The 13,356-nt window shown below is 43.6% G+C and overlaps 2 protein-coding genes and 1 pseudogene across 5 annotated transcripts in view; 1 reads left to right on the top strand and 2 right to left on the bottom strand.

Moving 5' to 3' along the window:
- Positions 1 to 13,356, bottom strand: part of TSNAX (translin associated factor X) — a 186,515-nt gene that overhangs the window by 11,131 nt on the left and 162,028 nt on the right. The window contains exon 7 of the transcript XR_014076830.1: positions 1,984 to 2,082. The gene's annotated coding sequence lies outside the window, so the exon portion shown is untranslated. The remainder of the gene's footprint in view (positions 1 to 1,983; positions 2,083 to 13,356) is intronic.
- Positions 1 to 13,356, bottom strand: part of DISC1 (DISC1 scaffold protein) — a 406,697-nt gene that overhangs the window by 349,045 nt on the left and 44,296 nt on the right. The window lies entirely within an intron of this gene.
- LOC145538335 (small ribosomal subunit protein eS24 pseudogene) lies at positions 2,848 to 11,393 on the top strand (annotated as a pseudogene). The gene is made up of 2 exons (XR_014076786.1): positions 2,848 to 2,903; positions 10,966 to 11,393. The product of XR_014076786.1 is annotated as a small ribosomal subunit protein eS24 pseudogene (transcript).

Genomic DNA, 13,356 nt, shown 5'->3' with positions numbered 1-13,356 from the left:
TACATTTTACTCTTAAGAAAAAGTCTCCACAGATGCTTTGATGCTTAAATATCTCAAGTGTGCTTTGGTTATATCAATATGTTTCCATACTGTGGAAAGCAACTAAACATCTTCACTCAACTCCTTTTGAAAGCTTTTGTTCTCAAGATGAGATATTTTGCGATTTTTTTTTTTTATTAAGATGAGATTCTAGTGTCTCCACCAATTACTACTATCAGGGAGGGTATCACAGAAAACTCTCAGATCAGGACCATCTGCCAAGGGGGACAAAGAGTCAGAGATGCTGGCTGCTCCCCTGGAGGCTGGCATTCAGAGCATGGTGATGACACCCCCAGATATCACAGGCAGGCCAGGGCAGCACGGAGCCAGGTCACCCAGGGAATCATTCCTGCAGTCCAGGCTTCCCAGAGAGATGCGTGTGCATCGAGGGATGCTATGGCCCAGCAGGCACACACAGGAATTCAAGCCACCCACGGGATCAGGCTCCACAGTCAATTATCCGCGAAGCTCAGCATCCCAGAAATGACAAGACTTGCAAGAGGAAGAATGACATTCTCAAGAGAGTCTGAGACTTCCCTGGTGGTACAGTGGATAAGAATCTGCCTGGCAATGCAGGGGACATGGGTTCAATCCCCGGTCCTAGAAGATTCCACATGCCGTAGAGCAGCTAAGCCCATAGGCCACAACTACTGAGTCAGTGCTCTAGAGCCAGGGAGCTGCAACTACTCAGATTGCATGCCACAGCTACTGAAGCCCGTGAACTCTGGAGCCCATGCTCTGCGACAAAAGAAGCCACTGCGATGAGAAGCTCGAGCACCACAACTACAGAGTAGCCCTGCTCCCAGAAACTAGAGAAAGCCCATGTGCAGCAACAAAGACTGAGCGCAGCCAAAAATAAATAAAATAAATACTTTTTTAAAGAAAAAGAGAGAGTCTGAACCTACCTCTGCCCCCTCAGAGCTCCTTGGCTTGTCAAAGTAAACCTTCTTTGAACTTGGTTTTCTCACCTGGGGACTGTTAACAATCTCCTCGCAACAGAGAGGCCCTAGAGAGCTGTGCTCTGAGCCACATCTGACCACACATGGAGCACAATGCGGAGCTGCCTGTCTGCCCTGCAGACAAGAAGGTTCCCACCAATCCCCACCCTCTTCTCTGGCCCAGGAGGGTGAAAACAATGCTTTCCTCCTCTGTCCTCCTATTCAGTGTTCCCTACTCCCCAGCCGGGGAGCATCTCTTTGTTAGCATCTCTCTCCAGATTAGACCCACACAGTGTGTAAGATGTCAGTTTTGTATTTACGAGCTCATTCCAGTCCTGCCTTCCTGACATTGCAGCAGTGTCACTTTGGAGCCACAATGTCTATAGACAAGCCCTGCATTTCCTCCGTAGATGACTAACCTCATCTGTCAGATATGAGGTTCCCAGTTCAAGACTCAGAGAGAGGATCTGGCTGCACAAACAAGAGCTAGATTCTGTCAGCTCCCATCTGGGTAATGTGAGAAAGTGACTTAGCCCACCTATGCCTCAGTTTGTTTGTGTATAAGACAGGCATAGGGACTTCCCTGGTGGCCCTGTGCTTAAGAATCCACCTGCCAATGCAGGGGACTTGGGTTTGATCCCTGATCTGGGAAGATCCCACATGCTGCAGGCCAACTAAACCCATGAGACCCAATTACTAAGCCCATACACACTACAGTGCATGCTCCTCAAAAAGAGAAGCCGCTGCAATGAGAAGCCTATGCACCACAACTAGAAAGTGGCCTGTAGGCAGCGAAAGAGACCCAGCACAGCCGAAAATAAATAAATAAAGGGCATAACCCCCACACCTTGAAGGACTGTTCTGAGGATATGATAAAGTCACTGACGTATATTTTCAAAAGCCCATCAGGGTTTGTGATTAGTGGTGACACAGGCTCAAAAAATTAGCTTCTTTCCTCAAGTTCTTGGGCACCGGAAGACATCATTGTATTCTAATAGCATCTTACAATTTTCCTGAACGGCGTTATTCGTGTATTCAGTGCTTCCAACAGTCCGCTGCTTCAGACTTAGTTTTGTGTTGTTGTTTTTTTTCTCTTCTTATCTTCCTAATAGGGTAGAAGGCAGCAGAGAGAAAATAAATGGGTGACTATAAAAGCACAGAAGTCCATGGAAATTCCCAAATTATCAGAAAGATATCAGATGTCTGTAAGCAATTTCTGACAAATATAAGAAACTCCTGAAGATTTTAATTGATCTATATTTTCCCCTAGAGGTACAGAAATCCTTGCCATGTGCATGCCTCAACCAGCCACTGCTTTGAAAACTTTCTCATGTTCCTTAAGGGAACTATTAAGGGAAAGAACAACATTTCACACATTTTTCTGAACACTCAGAATCAAGGGTTTTGTCCCTCTCTCTCTTCATTTACCTTTTCAGTCTTTGAGCTATTTTTCTCAACTTCCATCAATATCCAAAGGCCGATTCCTTTTTTAAAAACGTGTTTAATAGCAAAAACAAACTAGATGAGTCTGTTTTTCTCTAGAATGGGTTTTAAAACTTGAGTTAACTCTCACTAAGGGAATAGAGCTTCCTCTGTACACAGGCTATTTTGAAACAAATGAGGCAATCCTGGGTAATAAATTGGCTTTAATTCACTTATTAACTGAAGGAACATGAAAATGAGATCAGACAATTGCTGAGGTGTTCTTTAAGAAATCTGGGAGAACAGGAGACACTCCAACAGACTGGAAACACGAAAGCACCCTCCCAGGTTCTAAAAAGGGAAATAGATCCTTCCTGCAAATTTAAGCCTAGCAACTGCAAATCAATGCGCAGGACACAGACACCAGATGAGCTGCCAGAGGTTAATCATGGGGATGTTATATGAACACTTACAAATGGAGGGCGCCTACATGGTTTATTCAAAGTAAGTCATGTCTGGGACTTCCCTGGTGGTCCAGTGGTTAAGAATCCACCTTGCAATGCATGGGATATGGGTTCCATCCCTGGTCAGGGATCTAAGATCCCACATGCCGGGGAACAACTAAGCCCACGAGTCGCAACTAGAGAGTCTGCGTTGCAACAAAAGATCCCACGTGCCACAACTAAGACTCAATGCAGCCAAATAATTAAAAAATTATTCAATAATTAAAAAATATTAAAAATTATTAAATAATTAAAAAAGTGAATTGTGTCCAACTAACTTTATTTAAGCAAGAACTCACAAAAAGAAAAAGACAGTAGAGAGAGATAGTCAAAATGGCAGAGTAGAAGGACCCTGAGCTCACCTCCTTTCATGGGCACACCAAAATCACAACTATATTTATGGGACAATCAGCAATGAAAAATACCTCCCACAGCTAAAAAAGACATAAAGAAGGAAATACCACAAGACAGCTAGGGAAGGATGGACTCGTGACATAGTCAAGTCCCTCCTCCCATCCTGGGTGGGTAACACACAAGCTGGAGAATGATCACGACTGCAGAGGTTCTCCCAAAGGAGTGAGGGGTCTGAGCCCCACATCAGGCTCCCTAGTCCGAGGGTCCTGCCTGGGAAGATGAGCCCCCAGAGCACTTGGCTTTGAAAGGCCAGCAGGGCATACTTTCAGGAGTCTCAGAGGGCTGGGGAAATAGAGACTCCACTTTTAAAGGGTTCACACAAAATCTCACATGTTCTGGGTCCTGGGGCAGAAGGAGTGATTTCACAGGAGCCTGAGTCAGACCTACCTGCTGATTCTCAGAGAGTCTCCTAAAGAGGCAGGAGGCAACTGCAGCTCACCCTGGGGACACAGACACTGGTGGCAGGTGTTTGGAGTGAGCTCTTTTTTCTACAGTGTGGACACTGGTGCCAGCAAGAGCCACTGTGGAATCCTCCCTCTAGCTCATTAACCTCAGGACTCAGCCCTGCCCTGGCCCAACAGCCTACAGGCACCAGAGCCGAGATGCCTCAAGCCAAGCAACTAACTGGGCAGAGACATAGCCTTACTCACCAGCGAACAAGCTGCCTTAAGACTCCTTGAGCAACATACACCTCTGGACGCGGCCCTGCCCCTGGAGGGCCCAGGACCCGGATCCACCTACCAGTGGGCAGGAACCAGGCCCTGGGCCCCAGCCTAGCCCTCCAAGGAGCCTGCTCTAGCCTCCAGACCAGCCTAACCCACCAGGGGACAGATACCAGACACAAGAAAACCACAGTCTCAGGGCCTGTGGAACAAACCTGCCCACTGGGACAGACTGGACTCTGGCCCCACCCACTAGCAGGACACCCCGGATCCTGTATCCAACTATGACTAGTAACTGACCCTCACACACCAACAATCCAACACCACTGCAGGGAGTCCTGGGCCCTACAACTAGACTCAAGACAAGCTCTGCCCACCAGTAGACCCAGCACTAACCCCAGGTCCTGGCTTCACCTGCCAATGAAGTAGCAATTGCCCCAGAGTCTCCTAGACCATGACTCCACCCATCAGTGAGCCAGCAGTGGCCCTGGGGCCCTCCTGGGTTTGGCAGTCGGTCACCCCATGACCTGGCCCCTGCCAACAAGTGGCCTGCAGCCTTAATGCAAGGCAGATCCTGGCAACCAATCAAACTGGGAGCCAACCAAGCCTACCAGACTACCCACATAGTCAGCCCCCCACAACAGAAGGACCCAAGCTGCCCTCATAGAAGGAACCCCTAGAGCATACTGCTTGGGTAACAAGAGGGCGATGTGCTGCTGGGACACAGGTACGTCTCCTACAGCAGGCCACTTCTCCAAGGTTCGGAAACACAACCACCAGATACACAGAAATAAAAACAGCAAGTTAGGGGAAAAGGTGAAAGAGGAACATGTTCCATAAAGGAGAGAAGCCCAGAAGGAGAATGAAGTGAAGTGGAGATAGGCAGTCTACCGAGTAAAGGGTTCAAGGTGATGATCCTGAGTTCATGCTAAGTCACTTCACTCGTGTGCAACTCTGTGCAACCCTATGGACTGTAGCCTTCCAGGCTCCTCTGTCCATACCTTCCAGGCAACAGTACTGGAGTGGGTTGCCATGCCTCTTCCGAGAATAATCATAAAGATGATCAAAGAACTTGGGAGAAGAATGGATGCACAGAACAAGAAGTCAGAAGTTTTTAACAGAGTCAGAAAATATAAAGAACAACTAAACAGAGATGAAGAATACAATAACAGAAATGAAAAGTAAACTAGAAAGAATCAACAGTATACTAAAAGATACAGAAAAATGGATCAGTGGTCTGGAAGACAAGAGTAGTGGAAATTACTGAAGCTGAACAGAAAAAAGAAAGAAAGGAAATGAGGACAGTTTAAGAGACCTCTGGGACAACATCAAGCATACCAACATTGATATTATAGAAGTCCCAGAAGGAGGAGAGAGAGAGAGGACCTGAGAAAATATCTGGAGACATTCTAGCTGAAATACTCCCTAACATGGGAAAGGAAACAGTCACCCAAGTCCAGAGACTTCTACTCGGGATGAGGTCAAAGAAAAACATACCGAAACACACTGTAATTTAAATGGCAAAAATTAAAGAGAGAATATTAAAAAGCTGCAATGGAAAAGCAACAAATAATATACAAGGAAACTCGCATAAAGCTATTAGCTTATTTTTCAGCAGAATCTCTACAGACCAAAAGGGAATGGCATGATATATTTAAAGTAAAAAAAGGGAAAAATCTATAACCAAGAATACTCTGCCCACAAGGTTCCAATTCAGATTTGATGGAGAAATCAAAATCTTTACAGATGAACAAAAGCTAAAAGAGTTCAGCACCACCAAACCAGTTTTACAAAAAAAATGCTAAAGGAACCTCTTTAAAGTTAAAAAGAAAAAGCTAAAACTAGAAACATGAACATTACAAAAGAGAAGGCTCATCAGTAAGGCAAACATATAGTAAAGGTACAAAACTATCCATACACAAAGCTAGTAGGAAGGTTAAAAGACAAAAGTAGTAAAAATCATCCACATCCACAATAAGCAGCTAAGGGATACAAAAAACAATTTGACGTAAAACATGATATTAAAAACAGTAATTGTGATGGGAGGAGAGTACAAAAGCAGGGTTATGAAAAAGAATTTGAAATTAAGAGATTTTATGTTAAAGAATGAAATGAGAACACTCTCTAACATCATATACAAAAATAAACTCAAATAGATTAAAGACCTACATGTAAGACCAAAACCATAAAACTCCTAGAAGAAAACATAGGCAGAACATTCTTTGACATAAATCGTAGCAATATTTTTTGGGATCTGTCCCCTAAGGCAAAGAAAATAAAAGCAAAAATAAGCAAATGGAACCTAATTAAACTTAAAAGCTTTTGCACAGCAAAGGAAACCATCAATGATATGAAAAGACAGAATAAGAGACACAGATGCATAGAACAGTCTTATGGACTCTGAGGGAGAAGGTGAGGGTGGGACGTTCTGAGAGAATAGCATTGAAACATGTATATTATCATATGTGAAACAGAACACCACTCCAGGTTCGATGCATGAGACTAATGCTCAGGGCTGGGGCAATGGGATGACCCAGAGAGGATGCGATGGGGAGGGAGGTGGAAGGGGGGTTCAGGATGGGGAACACATGCAAACCCATGGCTGATTCATGTCAATGTATGGCAAAAACCACTACAATATTGTAAAGTAATTAGCCCCCAACTAAAATAAATAAATTAATTTTTAAAATTAATTAATTAATTAATTTTTTTAAAAAAAAGAAAAGACAACTACTGAATGGGAGAAGATATTTGCAAATGACATGACTGGTAAGAAGTTAATATCCAAAATATATAAATAGCTCATGTAACTCAACATCAAAAAAAATAAACAACCAAATACAAAAAATGGGCATAAGGTCTGAATAGACATTTTTTTCCAAAGAAGACATACAGATGGTCAACAGGCACATGGAAAGATGCTTAGCATTGTTAATCATCAGAGAAATGCTAATTAAAACCACAATGAGGTATCATCCTACACCTATTAGAATGGCTATCATCAAAATGAACACAAATAACAAACGTTGGTAAGGATGTGTAGAAAAAGGAACTCTCAAACACTGTTGGTGGCAATGTAAATTGGTGCAGCCACTATGAAAAACAGTTTAAAGATTCCTCAGAAAACTAAAAATAGAACTACCATATGACCCAGCAATTCCCCAATTGGGTATCTATCTGAAAAAAACAAAAGCACTAATTTAAAACATAGAGCACCACAATGCTCATAGCATTGTTTGCAAATTTCCAAGATGTGAAAGCAACCTAAGTGTTCATCAACAGGTTAATGAATAAATAAGAAGTGGTACATATATACAACAGAATCCTATTCAGCCATAAAAAAATGAATGAAATAATGCCATTTACAACAATTACAATGCCATTTGGACTTGGAGGGTCCAAACTAGTGGTTACCAGTGGGGAGAGGGAGGAGGTAGAGGCAAGATAGGGGTAAGGGATTAAGAGGTATAAACTACTATGTATAAAATAAATAAGCTACAAAGATATATACAACACAGGGAATACAACCAATCATTTATAGGTACTTTAAATGGAGTGTCCATATAGTCAAAGTTATGTTTTTCCCAGTAGTCATGTGTGGATGTGAGAGTTGGACCATAAAGAAAGCTGAGCAGTGAAGAACTGATGCTTTTGAACTGTGGTGTTGGAGAAGACTCTTGAGACTCCCTTGGACTTTAGGGAGCTCAAACCAGTCAATCCTAAAGGAAATCAGTCCTGAATATTCATTGGAAGGATTTATGCTGAAGCTGAAGCTGAAGCTCCAATACTCTGGCCACCTGATGCGAAGAACTGACTCATTGGAAAAGACCCTGATGCTGGGAAAGATTGAAGGCAGGAGGAGAAGGGGACTACAGAGGATGAGATGGTTGGATGGCATCACCGACTCAATGGACATGAGTTTGAGCAAACTCCAGAAGATGGTGAAGGACTGGGAAGCCTGGCATGCTGCAGTCCATGAGGTTGCGAAGAGTCAGAAACAACTGAGTGACTGAACAACAACAATAAGTCAAGTACAGTAAATCAGGGGAAAGGTGGTAGATATAAATTTCTGGATTTCACACAAAAGATCTGAAAAAGACTCCCCCAATTTCCCTGTTTACAAATAGAGGCTGGAAGTAGGACAGGTAGGAGAGGCAAGTGGGTTCATAGCTGGTGAGTGACAGGTCCAGGCAAAAGGGCCCTGAGTCTTGGATGGACGGCTCGCTAAAGAAAGGGTCCCAGCTCCCTGATGCAGGACTGTTTCCTTTGCCCTATCTTCTCCAACATGATGAATTAGGGTTAATTAAGACCAGAAAAGGTTTCAAAAGGGAGGAGAGTCATATGACTGCTGTATGCTATGACAAAGAAAAATAATTCAACTGAACAATTGGAGGAGAAGGGAGAGGACTATAATATACCTGCCATACACTCACAACTACCAGTGTAACCAAGAAGGACCCTATGGAGCCCTCCCAGGGACAGACCACCCCCCACCCCATACTGTTTATCCTCTGCTGTAGTTTCTCTTTGCAGTACCCAGATAACAGTATCTCATGCATATTTTCTGAGTTTTTTAGATACTAAAACCACCACCAAATGGAAGAAATTGCTACTCGATGATCATGAGCACATAGCCCCCAGACCTTCTGGCACCAAATGACTGACCACCATCAACCAATCAGATAATTGAACAGGAGCTGATCACATACCCTGAAACACCCCTCTCTCACCTGGCCTTTAAAAATGCTTTGGGGAGTTCAGGATTTTAGAGCACAAGCCACCCATCCTCCTTGTATTGGCGCCTTACAATAAATACTGTACTTTCCTTCACCACAACCCAGTGTCAGTAGATAGGCTTTATGGAGTGCCAGTGAGTAAACCCAAGTTTGGTTCAGTAACATCAGGACAAAGGAAATCCAGATTATGGGGAAAAGATGTCACCCAGGGTGGCAACGGAACAAAGAAGGACCCTTAAGGTTGGAAGACAAGACAAGGACAGGGTAACCCCTCCACCAGAAAGCCTCTGAAGGATGCACAGCAATGGTGCGCATGGGCCTCTAACATTCTCCATCATGACAGTATCCATAATGATGCAGGCAAAGCCACACAGGTGCTTCTAGGAACGCTCAGCCACCCCGAGAGACCTGCTAGCTAAGGAAACTTTGACAGTAAACATGTGTATGAAGGAAAAGTTCATAGAATTATATAGACATATATAGGGAAGATCCCCTGGAGAAGGGCATGGCAACCCACTCCAGTATTCTTGCCTGGAGAATCCCATGGACAGAGGAGTCTGGCTGGCTATAAAGTCACAAAGAGTCAGACAGGACTAAAGTGACTGAGCATGCATGCATGCATACACATATACACATATATATAATTATAAACCAAACCATTTTCTTGGAGTCAAATATCAACCTACAACTGTTTTCACATGAAATATTCCTTCACGCCTAGATTCCTATCTCAGAATGCACACTCACAACCAGAGAGACCCCAGAGCAAGGCAACTTGAGAAGTGTGCTAGGGTAGGGTTGGGGGCACAGGCAGGGAGAGGAACCCCAGGGCCCAATGCTCAGTCCAAGGGAAAACAGATGTGCTGGTTTTTCAAAACACCAACACACTGTCACACTGTGCGGTTAGGAGGAGCCTAGCTCAAGAGCAGGACACACAGAGGATGTGTGTGAAACCATGCAAAGGCCACACAAGCTGTGTGCAGAGTATTGAGGTTCTCCGCTTTTCATTATCAATAACATATTTCAAAGAGAGATGCTCTTTCCATACACTTACAATTGGAACTCTCTAATCAGCTTTGGTTTAAATCCACCAATCCAGAGATTATGTTTGCAGGCACATTTTCAATTATACAACTAATCCTGGGAGAGGACCAGATGGGATCGAAATCAGGGGTGAGTCTGGATGGGGATGGGGTGGAAACAAAGGGTCATCAGGAACACCACACAAACCCTCACTCCGTGTAGGAGGTGAATTTCAAGGTTATTTTTGTCAGACTTTGTCATTACATTGGCTATGCGTGCATGCTCAGTCACTTCAGTAGTGTCCGACTCTTTGAGATCCTATGGATGGTAGCCCACCAGGCTACTTCTGCGCATGGGATTTTCCAGGCAAGACTACTGGAGTGGGTTGCCATGCCCTCCTCCAGGGGATCTTCTCAACTCAGGGATCGAACCAGAATCTCCTGCATTATAGGCAAATTCTATACCACTGAGCCACTGAGGAAGCCTTATATTGGCTGTAAGTTTATTTAAATATATTCTTAAGCAGAACCACATACACGTGGCCATGAAAGTATAAAAGCTATTTTTTTTCATAACATCCTTCTGTGCTCAGCATAGCACTGGGTGCTTTATGCACCCAAGGACTCCAATAAGCCACAAAGAGTGGTTCTGACAGTGTCCCGGGTCTGAAACTGCATACCTGGGTCAGAGCCAGCCTGATGATGGAACATAAAGAAAAACCATTTTCCCATGCACTTAAATTTCTGTTTAAATGAGAGCCCACCAGGTTCCTCTATACATGGGATTCTCCAGGCAAGAATACTGGAGTGGGTTGCCATTTCCTACTCCAGGGGATCTTCCCCACCCAGGGATCGAACCCAAGCCTCTTACATCTTCTGCAATGGCAGGTGGGTTCTTTACCACTAGTGCCACCTGGGAAGCCTTTAAATGAAATAGGACATGAGAAAACACATTTAAGCTGTAATGTGTTATAGAAATGAAAAGTTTTCCTAATGCTATTTTCTAAGATTGATAGCCCAGTTTTATCCCAGTAGCTTATGAATCAAATACTGTTATCGCAATAGTCTGGTTACTTCCCATGATACTCCATCCCCACTACCACCTTCCTCTCCATATGATCAAGCGTTATGGTACACCAAACAGATGTGATCTCGACAAAAACTAAGAATGCAAGACATGAAACTAACACCAAAAACCAGCTTGATTTTCCCTCCCTGGTTGCTTGAAGATCAGTAGCCATCGTGAACAACACAGTGACTACCTGGACCAGGAAGTTTAAGGCCAATCAACTACTTCAGCAGAAACAAATAGTCATCAATGTCCTTCACCCTGGGAAGGCAACAGTACCTAAGACAGAAATTTGGGGAAAACTAGCCAAAATGTACAAGATAACACCAGATGTATCTTTGTATTTGGATTCAGAACCCATTTTGGTGGGGGCAAAGCAACTGGCTTTGGCATGATTTACGATTCCTTCATGATCACACAAAGAAGAATGAGCCCAAACATAGGCTTGCAAGACATGAACTGTATGAGAAGAAAAAGATCTCAAGGAAACAGTGAAAGGGATGCAAGAACAGAATGAAGAAAGTCAGGGAGACTGCAAAGGTCAATGTCAGTGCTGGCAAAAAAAAAGGAGCAAAGATTCTGCAGTGACTGTATCTGTGGTGATTGTGCAGATTTTTCATGAGAGGATTAATAAACTTTGACCTTTTACAAAAAAAAAAGCTTGATGAACTTGACATCATTATATGTGCACTCACTCCTTCAACATTCACTGAGCCAAGAGTCAAGCACATTCTAACCTCTCCATGTTTATGTCATTTTATCCTCACCAAAACCTAATAAGGTCAGGATTATTATCACCCCATCTCAAAAATAAGATCACTGAGGCTTATGGAAGAGAAGAAATTTGTCCAAAGTCACACCGCTGGTTAATGCTGGAGCCAGGACTGGGAAGCCTGGCCTCCACTCAACCTCAACCCTGTCCTGCAGGTAACAGACCCTGATGCTGGAATGAGAGTCTGGAGTACAAACAGATCTCTTAGAGCCGAGACTGGACCTCAAGGAGTGTGTAAGGCCTGTATGACATTTGCTAACACTCAGATGCAATTCCCAAAGCAGAAGTGCTCTGTGATACTCACTGATTACATGTAAAATATCTAGAACAAGGAGATTGCTAATATCACTAAGTTGGATCATAATGAAGGCTGAGTGATGAAGAATTGATGTTTTTGAACTGTGGTGTTGGAGAAGACTCTTGGGAGTCCCTTGGACTGCAAGGAGATCAAACCAGTCAATGCTAAAGGAAATCAGTCCTGACTATTCACTGGAAGGACTGATGCTGAAGCTCCAATACTTGGCCACCTGATGCGAAGAAATGACTCACTGGAAAAGACCCTGAAGCTGGGAAAGATTGAAGGCAAAAGGAAAAGCATGCAACAGAGGGTGATCTGGGTTAGATAGCATCACCAACTCAACAGACATGAATTTGAGCAAACTCTGGGAGGTAATGAAGGACAGGCAAAACTGGCATGCTACAGTCCATGGAGTTGCAAAGAGTCAGACACGACTTAGTGACTGAACAACAACAGCTCTAAGAAAAACAGCACCTAGCAATAATGTCCAAATGTAACTACCTTGAAGGATTTATAAAGTCCTTTATACAAAAGTTTCCAAGCTGAAAATATGCCAGAGTCAGTTCAGCTTCAAGCAGAGGCTTTCAAGGAAAGGTCCTCCCCAGGGAACATCAGGAGTCATCTGACAGCCACCCAAAAAGTATCAATTACACAAAAGTGAAGGGGACCTCTGGAGGGGGTGCCCAGGTCAAGCTGGAGTTAGAAACTGCCCCAAAAGGAGGCTCAGAGATGGGTAGGGAGAGTGAGGCACTAAAGCTAAGAGTTATTTAATTTGTTATAGTTGGAATATACTCAAGTCCATGTTATTCTCTCTCATATTCTGTTAGCTTTCTTGAATGGGAATGGAAGGGACAGAATTAAAGTTGTCAAGCCAGAAGCAGGTACCTGATCCTGCAGTCAGCCCCCCAGAGAATCTCACTCATGAGTCACCTTCACTCATGGCTTGAAGGAGGAAAGAAAACAAGCACTTCTACTCCAAAGCAGCTAGAGTTGAGTGTGGTCCATGGATTACTTGCATCTAGTCACCCAGAAGCCCTGTGAAAATGCAGGAAATGTTTGGGGGATGAGGGGCCTTCCCTAGTCCTCACCAACCAGAATACCTAAAGCAGGAAATCTAGGAATATGTGCTTTTCACAAGTGCCAATCACTTAATTAGCACAATAACCCCAACGCAGCATCTACAAGAAGTTCGGAGATTGAAGGGAGGCTTTACAAGAGGCAGAAATTTTCAAAGGGCAAAAATAAACAGATAAAAAATAACATGAAAAATACAAAAGGGTCATGAAGCAATAAGAAAAATGTCAAAAGACTAAAGGCTAGGAGTTATTCCTTCTGTAAAAAACGAGGTGGGGGGGAGTGTGATTCAAATCAACCAACCAACCAGCCAACAAACAAACCAGGATAAGAAAGTCATGCTACTAGGGACAAGCCCACTAGTTATGGTGCAAGGGAAACAGATAAGAGAGAAGACAGGACAGAAT

This window comes from Giraffa tippelskirchi, chromosome 2, assembly GCF_054371585.1.
Source record: "Giraffa tippelskirchi isolate mGirTip1 chromosome 2, T2T-mGirTip1v1.2.pri, whole genome shotgun sequence".
NCBI lineage: Eukaryota > Metazoa > Chordata > Mammalia > Artiodactyla > Giraffidae > Giraffa > Giraffa tippelskirchi.
The sequence above is the reverse complement of the archived record's forward strand: the minus strand, read 5'-3'. Positions and strand labels throughout refer to the sequence as shown.